General features: G+C 61.5%; 1 non-coding gene across 1 annotated transcript; it reads right to left on the reverse strand.

Annotated features, from left to right (window-relative positions):
- Window positions 1-1,719: 1,719 nt before the first annotated feature.
- LOC142792100 (small subunit ribosomal RNA) lies at window positions 1,720-3,534 on the reverse strand. The gene has a single exon (XR_012890653.1). It is a non-coding gene; the product is annotated as a small subunit ribosomal RNA (ribosomal RNA).
- Between the last annotated feature and the right edge of the window lie 8,260 nt (window positions 3,535-11,794).

An 11,794-nucleotide genomic window follows, 5' to 3' on the forward strand; every position in this document is an offset into this window, starting at 1 on the left:
GTGAAAAAGTGTTTGTTCAATTCCGTACAGTCAAAACCAAACGTTTCTGGCACTCGGCCAAACAGTGGCCAAGAAGGGCGCTTTTCAGCGCACGCTTGGACTCCAAAACTCTGCCGCGCCTTTTTCGGCTGCCGCAAATCGAGCAAACGGTGTGTTTCGGACGGCGTTTCGCTTTCGCTACTTGCGAGTGCTTTCGTGGTCCACCCCTCTATAAATACTCGGGAGGCGTCGAAGCCGGTTCTCCAAGCCGGACCCGTAGGTATCGTTGTGTGCTCGCTCTCATTGGCCCGCCTAACCAGAAAATGCCTGCGGTACACCCATTTGGATAAGAGTGCACGCAGATGCGGGCCTCGACGGCTACACATTTCCTCGGGCGGCCGCCTCCCGGCCTCCGTGGAGCGCGGGATGCACGGTCCCATCGACAAGCCTCTCCCGTTTTTACCGTGGCGTCGCGGTTCACCACGGCAGGCGGGTCGGTCTCCTCCGCATAAAAAGGGGGACCCCCGCTTTTTGTTCCACGAAATCGCACAAGCTTTTTTCGCATCCACGGTTTGCCACCGCACACCAAAATGCCGATCCGGCTGCCTACTTTAGCCAACAGGTGGAGCCAGGCGCGCCGTACTTGCGCGGCACTTCCCACGTCCACCGAAGTCGGTGCCAAGGACCACTTTCGGCGCCGGAGCCGCGTACGAGCCTACTCGAGGCGGAAGAACGAAGCCAGCAAGGGCCTGGCCGCAAGTGCGTTCAATTGTCGGGACGTCCAAGTCCCTCGTTCTTCCGTGCTTCCTCTTTCGGCAAGTCGTTGCGGCACCTTCCCAAAGCGCGCAGACCCGCTAATCGCGACGAGCGCGACGTGGCCGTGCCGCCTTTCCCTCGGCAGCAAGCAAAACGCCTGGCAACGTCGACGCTCCCCTAACCGCGATCTCGCACCGTGTTTCGTGTGGCGAATTCAAAAGCCGGCCGGCGCTGCTGCAACCATTACGGTCGGTACGCATACGCCGCGGAGGGCGGGACGGTCATCGGAGCGTGCGGTTCCTCCATCGAGTACTGCGCACCTCGGCCGTCGCATCGCCGTGCCATGACCGGCCGCGCGTCAACGCGAACCGGTGCCAGCGAGATCCCTCGCCTGCAAGAACCGACCGGCAGCCTCCGTCACCCGAGGACGCGGAGGCGCTTGCCGCGGACGGCGGGACGGTATGCACTGGTGCACAGCGGACCCGTCACATCGCCAGTTCCTTGACCGACCGCCGACGCTTGTGCCGTTCCTCTCGTACTTGGCAGTCGCCGCGCGATTGTCGGGTCTCGTTCTTGCACGCTCGAACGGTCGGGAGGGCACTCGGCTGGCGTTTCGGGAACGCGCAGCCTCGCCTTCTACCGACGTAACCACGACTCGCCGTTCGCGCTCCGCCGCTCCTGTTTACAGTACTAGGCGGTCCCGCAGCGGTCGGGTCGCGCATTTCGAGCGCTTCGAGCCACGGTGCTGTGGCGGGTCGAAAGCCGACCTATGAGTGCGTTGCGCCGTTTGTACCCGCGTCCGCCACCTGGCCGACCGTCCAAGGTCGCGGTGTTGGCGTCCGCTGGGCGCAACAATTTGTCACGGGGTGCCGCTCCACATTCAGGCAGCCCCGTGGGGAAAAGCCGACCCCGCGTCCAAACGGGGTCAGCGGCAGAAAGTGTCGGGCGCAGACGCAGCTGAGGCGCTCACCCTTCACAATCCGTTAATGATCCTTCCGCAGGTTCACCTACGGAAACCTTGTTACGACTTTTACTTCCTCTAAATGATCAAGTTTGGTCATCTTTCCAACAGACCGGCGCAACCGAAAGGCCGCGCCGGACATCGGTCCGAAGACCTCACTAAATCATTCAATCGGTAGTAGCGACGGGCGGTGTGTACAAAGGGCAGGGACGTAATCAACGCGAGCTTATGACTCGCGCTTACTGGGAATTCCTCGTTCAAGGGGAACAATTGCAAGCCCCTATCCCAATCACGAAAGAAGTTCCACGGGTTACCCAGTCTTTTCAGACAGGGATAAAGACACGCTGCTTCCTTCAGTGTAGCGCGCGTGCGGCCCCGGACATCTAAGGGCATCACAGACCTGTTATTGCTCTGTTTCGTGCGGCTAGGAGCCGCTTGTCCCTCTAAGAAGGTTGTAAGGTGCTGGGAACCCCGCACCTATTTAATAGGCTAGAGTCTCGTTCGTTATCGGAATTAACCAGACAAATCGCTCCACCAACTAAGAACGGCCATGCACCACCATCCACCGAATCAAGAAAGAGCTCTCAATCTGTCAATCCTCCCAGTGTCCGGGCCGGGTAAGTTTTCCCGTGTTGAGTCAAATTAAGCCGCAGGCTCCACTCCTGGTGGTGCCCTTCCGTCAATTCCTTTAAGTTTCAGCTTTGCAACCATACTTCCCCCGGAACCCAAATACTTTGGTTTCCCGGAAGCTGCCCGCCGAGTCATTTGAGTAACTCAGGCGGATCGCTGGTTGGCATCGTTTATGGTCAGAACTAGGGCGGTATCTGATCGCCTTCGAACCTCTGACTTTCGTTCTTGATCAATGAAAACATTCTTGGCAAATGCTTTCGCAGTAGTTCGTCTTGCGACGGTCCAAGAATTTCACCTCTAGCGCCGCAATACGAATGCCCCCGTCCGTCCCTCTTAATCATTACCTCGTATTCCAAAAACCAACAGAACAGAAACGAGGTCTTGTTCTATTATTCCATGCAAGTTTATTCAGGCGACTCGCCTGCGTTGAGCACTCTAATTTTTTCAAAGTAAAAGCACCGGCCATCTCGAGTCACACAATGAAGTGCACCAAGAAAGAACCGGCATGATGTTCAGTCCGAGCCGTCGCATCGGGTAGATGCACTACTCGTCTGGAACTGAGATCCAACTACGAGCTTTTTAACCGCAGCAGCTTTAGTATACGCTATTGGAGCTGGAATTACCGCGGCTGCTGGCACCAGACTTGCCCTCCAATTGATCCTCGTTAAAGGATTTAGAGTGTACTCATTTCAATTACGGGGCCTCAAAAGAGTCCCGTATTGTTATTTTTCGTCACTACCTCCCCGTGCCGGGAGTGGGTAATTTGCGCGCCTGCTGCCTTCCTTGGATGTGGTAGCCGTTTCTCAGGCTCCCTCTCCGGAATCGAACCCTGATTCTCCGTTACCCGTAACAACCATGGTAAGCAAGTAACCTACCATCGAAAGTTGATAAGGCAGACACTTGAAAGAAACGTCGCCGGCTCGTGGCCATGCGATCAGCACAAAGTTATCCAGAGTCACCACACAATACGGGCCGAAACCCGATCGATCTTGGTCTAATAAAAGCACCCGTTACCCAAAGGGCTCCAGGCTCACTGCATGTATTAGCTCTAGAATTGCCACAGTTATCCAAGTAGGAAGAAACGATCTAAGGAACCATAACTGATTTAATGAGCCATTCGCGGTTTCGCCTTATTTCGGCATGTACTTAGACATGCATGGCTTAATCTTTGAGACAAGCATATGATTACTGGCAGGATCAACCAGGTAATCGTTCGACTGCGCGTCCGTCCTCGCCTTCGGCGGGCCGGACGCAGTCTGTGTGCGGCGGAGGCCACCTTCAGGCGCCCCAACACGCTTATTTTGCACTCCGAGATGACGGCGTTCGAGCTCGCTACGGCACAACCTTCCCGAAAGACGAGTGGGAGCCGTGCGGCAAGAAGCACGTTCATGCTCGCTCTTTTTCGTTGCATCGACTCGGTCGCGCCGTGCGGGTTGCCCAAGCCCGCTGCACTGTCGGTGGACCGGCCGGAACTAGCAACGGAGCCGAGACTGCAAAGCCGCCAGACGACGGGTCACGCCCGCGTCTTCGGCGCTTTCGCATCTGAATCGCCCGAGGACGACACGGAACACACCTCGATATCGTGGTAAAACGGCACCGTCCGACAACCAGCCCCTAACGCATCAAGCGGATGAGGCTGCAGACGACTGCCGTGGATTCCCCTGGAGCAGACCCGAGGACACGCTTGACGAGGCCGAAGCCCGCCGCATATCAGACACCCGGTCGCTTTCGCGTACGCCGCTCACGAGAACCCCCACATAATAGCAGCGATAAGTACCCAGACCTCCTTGGGCACTAATACGAGCGTACTCGAGAAAATTTCACCGCGGGTGTGCCCCGAAACGTGTGGCACGTTGAGCGTGCCACAAGTCTACGTCGCTCTCAAACCCGCCGAGGTCGTAGAATTTGCGACCCTACTCACGAAATTCCCACCGAGGATACGGCCGCAAACGTACCGCACCTTGGGTAGGCCACGAGTTTGTGCAACACTACGCTGACGGCACAGCACCGAGGTCGTGCGCGCACGCACGGGAAAATTCCGCCGCGGTTTCTGCCGAAAACGTGAGGCACCACGACTCTCCGCAAGTTCGCGTCGACTGCGAAAGACCGAAGTCGTGAACGACGTGTCCGCTACTCGCCGCCGACACGCTGGACACCAAACGTACAACGACTCGACGGCGTCGTAGAGGCCCACGACGCGGTTTTCCTTAACGACGTCTCGGCGTGGCACCGACAGGTTAGAACGGCCGACCAACGTTCCCTGTCCGCCGTTCGGCTCAGTCGAAGGGCTCGGCGACTTCGGCAACGCTGCGAAGCCGCACGGTGACGCACGCCATGTCCCCATTTTTTTTTTCTTTCTGCGTCTGCCGGGGTGCCCCTATAATAGCAGCGATAAGCACCCAGACCGCCGTGGGTCGCTCGCCCCGGCTGACGTGGTTTTTCGTACTCCTGCGGCGGTCGCCGTCAAGCACGTCCAAATACGCTACTTTCGTGGGCGCATTCACGCTCTTTCGCTTCGCCGGAGTGCCAGCACTCACTCTGCCAAAAACGGCGAACATCCGAGCGGCGGTTCCCACTTTTGCGTCGGCGTCGCAAACCCCGCCCCGGCAGACGAGGTTTGCCGTACTCGTGCGACGGTGGCCGGCGGGCACGTCGAAAGACGCCGATATCGTGCGCGAATTGGCGCACCTTGGCTTCACCGGAGTGCCGCCACTGACTCCTCCAAAAACGGCGAAGATCCGAGCGGCGCTTCCCACTTTCGCATCGGCGTCCCGAACTCCGCCCCGGCTGACGCGGTTTACCGTACTCGTGCGACGGTCGCCGGCGAGCACGTGGAAAGACGCCGATATCGTGCCCGAATCGGCTCCGTTCGGCTTCGCCGGAGTGCCAGCACTGGCTCGGCGAAAGACGACGAACATCCGAGCGACGGTTCTCACTATTGCGTACGCGTCGCAAACCCCGCCCCGGCAGACGCACTTTGCCGTACTCGTGCGACGGTCGCCGGCGAGCACGTAGAAAGACGCCGATATCGTGCCGGAATCGGCCCCGTTTGGCTTCGCCGGAGTGCCAGCACTCACTCGGCCACAAACGGCGAACATCCGAGCGGCGGTTCCCACTTAGCCGTCGGCGTCCCGAACTCCGCCCCGGCAGACGCGGTTGCCGAGCTCGTGCGACTAGCGACCGCGAAGCCGTCTCGCGACGCCGCTTTCGTGCGCGGCTCCCACTGCGACCTGGGTCACCCGAGGTCGACGAGCAAAAAAGAATGTCGAAAAAAATTTTTTTTTTTTTTGCGTCTGCCGGGGTGCCCCTATAATAGCAGCGATAAGCACCCAGACCGCCATGGGTCGCTCGCCCCGGCTGACGTGGTTTTTCGTTTTCCTGCGGTGGTCGTCGTCAAGCACGTCCAAACACGCCACTTTCGTGGGCGCATTCGCGCTCTTTCGCTTCGCCGGAGTGCCAGCACTCACTCTGCCAAAAACGGCGAACATCCTAGTGGCGGTTCCCACTTTTGCGTCGGCGTCGCCAACCCCGCCCCGGCATACGCGGTTTGCCGTACTCGTGCGGCGGTGGCCGGCGGGCACGTCGAAAGACACCGATATCGTGCGCGAGTCGATGCTTCTTGGTCTCGCAGGAGGGCCGCCACTCACTCCTGCAAAAACGGCGAAGATCCGAGCGGCGCTTCCCACTTTTTCGTCGGCATCGCAAACCTCGCCCCGGCAGACGCGCTTTGCCGTACTCGTGCGACGGTCGCCGGCGAGCACGTCGAAATACGCCGATATCGTGCCCGAATCGGCCCCGTTTCGCTTCGCCGGAGTGCCAGCACTCACTCGGCCAAAAACGGCGAACATCCGAGCAGCGGTACCCACTTAGCCGTCGGCATCCCGAACTCCGCGCCGGCTGACGCGGTTGCCGAGCTCGTGCGACTAGCGACCGCGAACGCGTCTCGCGACGCCGCTTTCGTGCGCGGCTCCCATTGCGACCTGGGTTACCCGAGCTCGACCAGCAAAAAAGAAGGTCGAAAAAAAATTTTTTTTTTCTGCGTCTGCCGGGGTGCCCCTATAATAGCAGCGATAAGCACCCAGACCGCCGTGGGTCGCTCGCCCCGGCTGACGTGGTTTTTCGTACTCCTGCAGCGGTCGCCGTCAAGCACGTCCAAATACGCCACTTTCGTGGGCGCTTTCGCGCTCTTTCGCGTCGCCGGTGTGCCAGCACTCACTCTGCCAAAAACGGCCAACATCCGAGCGGCGGTTCCCACTTTTGCGTCGGCGTCGTAAACCCCGCCCCGGCAGACGCGGTTTGCCCTACTCGTGCGACGGTCGCCGGCGAGCGCGTCGAAAGACGCCGATATCGTGCGCTAATTGGCGCTCCTTGGCTTCTCCGGAGTGCCGCCACTCACTCCTCCAAAAACGGCGAAGATCCGAGCGGCGTTCTCCACTTTCGCATCGGCGTCCCGAACTCCGCCCGGGCTGACGCGGTTTACCGTACTCGTGCGACGGTCGCCGCCGGGCACGTCGAAAGACGCCGATATCGTGCCGTAATCGGCCCCGTTTGGCTTCGCCCGAGTGCCAGCACTCACTCGGCCAAAAACGGCGAACATCCGAGCAGCGTTTCCCACTTTCGCATCGGCGTCCCGAAGCCCGCCCCGGCAGACGCGGTTTGCCCTACTCGAGCGACGGTCGCCGGCGATCACGTCGAAAGGCGCCGAATTCGTGCACGAATCGATGCTTCTTGGTCTCGCAGGAGGGCCGCCACTCACTCCTGCAAAAACGGCGAAGATCCGAGTTGCGCTTCCCACTTTTTCGTCGGCGTCCCGAACTACGCCCCGGCTGACGCGGTTTACCGTACTCGTGCGACGGTCGCCGGCGGGCACTTCAAAATACGCCGATTTCGTGGGCGCATTCACGCTGTTTCGCTTCCCCGGAGTGCCAACACTCACTCTGCCGAAAGCGGCGATCATCCGAGCGGCGGTTCCCACTTTTGCGTCGGCTTCGCAAACGGCGCCCCGGCAGACGCGCTCGTGCGACGTACTCGTGCGACGGTCGCCGGCGAGCACGTCGAAAGACGCCGATATCGTGCTCGAATCGACCCCGTTTCGCTTCGCCGGAGTGCTGCCAGTCACGGCGCAGAAAACGGCGAACAAGTGTTTTTTTTTTTTTCCTAGAATTTGTGTTATAGAAGGCACATTTGATATCGGACGATAATTTTCAACTTTATCACGCGCACCGATTTTCGTGTAGAGGTTTGCAAGTTTATGGGAATTTCTCCACTTGGAATAATGCGATTTAGTAGTACTACGAGAACTTCATGGATGTACTCAAGGGTACGGGGCAAGTCAGTTACGTCAACACCTGCAGATTTTTTACACTTCAAACTGAAAATTGTTGGTTGTGAGTCCTCGTGTGATATTAAAGGCCGATTCGCTAACACATAGAACAAAGAAAGAAAGGAAGAAAAAACGCCCGCGCTCGCTCAAGAAACCTGGGTTCGCAACAAGTGGCAACAACAAGCAACCGAGCGAGTGCGCCAAAACCCGTGGCGGCCGAACAAACGCGAAGTCCCAACCGCGTCAGCCGGGGCGGCACGGGACAGGAAAAATCACTTCAGCCGGGGCGGCGGGGCACCGAATAAACCTCGTCACCTCGTCGCAGGATAAAAGAGGAAACAAAAAGTCTAAACAGCGTCTGCTGGAGCGAATGCGTAATAAAACAACAACAACAACAAAAAAAAAACACCCGCGCTCAAGAAGTCTGCAATCCTCACAAAAGGCGACTGTGACCGAGCAGCGTCAGCCGGGGCCGTGCGGAAACGGAAAAACCGCGACTACCGGGGCGTCGAGGCACCGAAAAATCCACTTCAGCCGCGGCGAAAAAAAAAACAAAAAGAAAGACGGAGGGGGGGGGGGGAACCACGTCTGCCGGGGCGAAGGAAAAAAAAACGCGTCTGCCGGGGCGAGCCCGGGTGCGGCACCACCGGGAAAACTGTGGCAAACAGACATGGCGATCGAGTGAGTGGGCCGCCAGCCAGGCTCAGCCAAAAAGTGCAAAGTCCGAACTGCGTCAGCCGGGGCGGCAAAAACCGCGTCAGCCGGGGCGGCGCAAAAAACCGCGTCTGCCGGGGCGGCACGAAACCGCGTCAGCCGGGGCGGGGCGAAAACTGCGTCAGCCGGGGCGAAAGAAAAAAAAAAAACGCGTCTGCCGGGGCAAGCCCGGGTGCGGCACCACCGGGAAAACTGTGGCAAACAGACATGGCGATCGAGTGAGTGGGCCGCCAGCCAGGCACAGCCGAAAAGTGCAAAGTCCGAACCGTGTCAGCCGGGGCGACGCAAAAACCGCGTCAGCCGGGGCGGCGCGAAAACCGCGTCAGCCGGGGCGGCACGAAACCGCGTCAGCCGGGGCGGCGCGAAAACTGCGTCAGCCGGGGCGGCGCGAAAACCTCGTCAGCCGGGGCGAGCGAAAAGGGGGGGGGGGGAACCACGTCTGCCGGGGCGAAAGAAAAAAAAACGCGTCTGCCGGGGCGAGCCCGGGTGCGGCACCACCGGGAAGACTGTGGCAAACAGACATGGCGATCGAGTGAGTGGGCCGCCAGCCAGGCTCAGCCCAAAAAGTGCTAAGTCCGAACTGCGTCAGCCGGGGCGGCGCGAAAACCGCGTCTGCCGGGGCGGCACGAAACCGCGTCAGCCGGGGCGGCGCGAAAACTGCGTCAGCCGGGGCGAGCCCGGGTGCGGCACCACCGGGAAAACTGTGGCAAACAGACATGGCGATCGAGTGAGTGGGCCGCCAGCCAGGCACAGCCGAAAAGTGCTAAGTCCGAACTGCGTCAGCCGGGGCGGCAAAAACCGCGTCAGCCGGGGCGGCGCAAAAAACCGCGTCTGCCGGGGCGGCACGAAACCGCGTCAGCCGGGGCGGCGCGAAAACTGCGTCAGCCGGGGCGAAAGAAAAAAAAAACGCGTCTGCCGGGGCGAGCCCGGGTGCGGCACCACCGGGAAAACTGTGGCAAACAGACATGGCGATCGAGTGAGTGGGCCGCCAGCCAGGCACAGCCGAAAAGTGCTAAGTCCGAACTGCGTCTGCCGGGGCGGCACGAAACCGCGTCAGCCGGGGCGGCGCGAAAACCGCGTCTGCCGGGGCGGCACGAAACCGCGTCAGCCGGGGCGGCGCGAAAACTGCGTCAGCCGGGGCGAGCCCGGGTGCGGCACCACCGGGAAAACTGTGGCAAACAGACATGGCGATTGAGTGAGTGGGCCGCCAGCCAGGCACAGCCGAAAAGTGCTAAGTCCGAACTGCGTCTGCCGGGGCGGCACGAAACCGCGTCAGCCGGGGCGGCGCGAAAACCGCGTCTGCCGGGGCGGCACGAAACCGCGTCAGCCGGGGCGGCGCGAAAACTGCGTCAGCCGGGGCGAGCCCGGGTGCGGCACCACCGGGAAAACTGTGGCAAACAGACATGGCGATCGAGTGAGTGGGCCGCCAGCCAGGCACAGCCGAAAAGTGCAAAGTCCGAACCGTGTCAGCCGGGGCGACGCAAAAACCGCGTCAGCCGGGGCGGCGCGAAAACCGCGTCAGCCGGGGCGGCACGAAACCGCGTCAGCCGGGGCGGCGCGAAAACTGCGTCAGCCGGGGCGGCGCGAAAACCTCGTCAGCCGGGGCGAGCGAAAAGGGGGGGGGGGGAACCACGTCTGCCGGGGCGAAAGAAAAAAAAACGCGTCTGCCGGGGCGAGCCCGGGTGCGGCACCACCGGGAAGACTGTGGCAAACAGACATGGCGATCGAGTGAGTGGGCCGCCAGCCAGGCTCAGCCCAAAAAGTGCTAAGTCCGAACTGCGTCAGCCGGGGCGGCGCGAAAACCGCGTCTGCCGGGGCGGCACGAAACCGCGTCAGCCGGGGCGGCGCGAAAACTGCGTCAGCCGGGGCGAGCCCGGGTGCGGCACCACCGGGAAAACTGTGGCAAACAGACATGGCGATCGAGTGAGTGGGCCGCCAGCCAGGCACAGCCGAAAAGTGCTAAGTCCGAACTGCGTCAGCCGGGGCGGCAAAAACCGCGTCAGCCGGGGCGGCGCAAAAAACCGCGTCTGCCGGGGCGGCACGAAACCGCGTCAGCCGGGGCGGCGCGAAAACTGCGTCAGCCGGGGCGAAAGAAAAAAAAAACGCGTCTGCCGGGGCGAGCCCGGGTGCGGCACCACCGGGAAAACTGTGGCAAACAGACATGGCGATCGAGTGAGTGGGCCGCCAGCCAGGCACAGCCGAAAAGTGCTAAGTCCGAACTGCGTCTGCCGGGGCGGCACGAAACCGCGTCAGCCGGGGCGGCGCGAAAACCGCGTCTGCCGGGGCGGCACGAAACCGCGTCAGCCGGGGCGGCGCGAAAACTGCGTCAGCCGGGGCGAGCCCGGGTGCGGCACCACCGGGAAAACTGTGGCAAACAGACATGGCGATTGAGTGAGTGGGCCGCCAGCCAGGCACAGCCGAAAAGTGCTAAGTCCGAACTGCGTCTGCCGGGGCGGCACGAAACCGCGTCAGCCGGGGCGGCGCGAAAACCGCGTCTGCCGGGGCGGCACGAAACCGCGTCAGCCGGGGCGGCGCGAAAACTGCGTCAGCCGGGGCGAGCCCGGGTGCGGCACCACCGGGAAAACTGTGGCAAACAGACATGGCGATCGAGTGAGTGGGCCGCCAGCCAGGCACAGCCGAAAAGTGCAAAGTCCGAACCGTGTCAGCCGGGGCGACGCAAAAACCGCGTCAGCCGGGGCGGCGCGAAAACCGCGTCAGCCGGGGCGGCGCGAAAACTGCGTCAGCCGGGGCGGCGCGAAAACCTCGTCAGCCGGGGCGGCGCGAAAACCTCGTCAGCCGGGGCGAGCGAAAAGGGGGGGGGGGAACCACGTCTGCCGGGGCGAAAGAAAAAAAAACGCGTCTGCCGGGGCGAGCCCGGGTGCGGCACCACCGGGAAGACTGTGGCAAACAGACATGGCGATCGAGTGAGTGGGCCGCCAGCCAGGCTCAGCCCAAAAAGTGCTAAGTCCGAACTGCGTCAGCCGGGGCGGCGCGAAAACCGCGTCTGCCGGGGCGGCACGAAACCGCGTCAGCCGGGGCGGCGCGAAAACTGCGTCAGCCGGGGCGAGCCCGGGTGCGGCACCACCGGGAAAACTGTGGCAAACAGACATGGCGATCGAGTGAGTGGGCCGCCAGCCAGGCACAGCCGAAAAGTGCTAAGTCCGAACTGCGTCAGCCGGGGCGGCAAAAACCGCGTCAGCCGGGGCGGCGCAAAAAACCGCGTCTGCCGGGGCGGCACGAAACCGCGTCAGCCGGGGCGGCGCGAAAACTGCGTCAGCCGGGGCGAAAGAAAAAAAAAACGCGTCTGCCGGGGCGAGCCCAGGTGCGGCACCACCGGGAAAACTGTGGCAAACAGACATGGCGATCGAGTGAGTGGGCCGCCAGCCAGGCACAGCCGAAAAGTGCTAAGTCCGAACTGCGTCTGCCGGGGC

The sequence above is a fragment of the Rhipicephalus microplus genome, unplaced genomic scaffold (assembly GCF_043290135.1).
Source record: "Rhipicephalus microplus isolate Deutch F79 unplaced genomic scaffold, USDA_Rmic scaffold_204, whole genome shotgun sequence".
Lineage (NCBI taxonomy): Eukaryota > Metazoa > Arthropoda > Arachnida > Ixodida > Ixodidae > Rhipicephalus > Rhipicephalus microplus.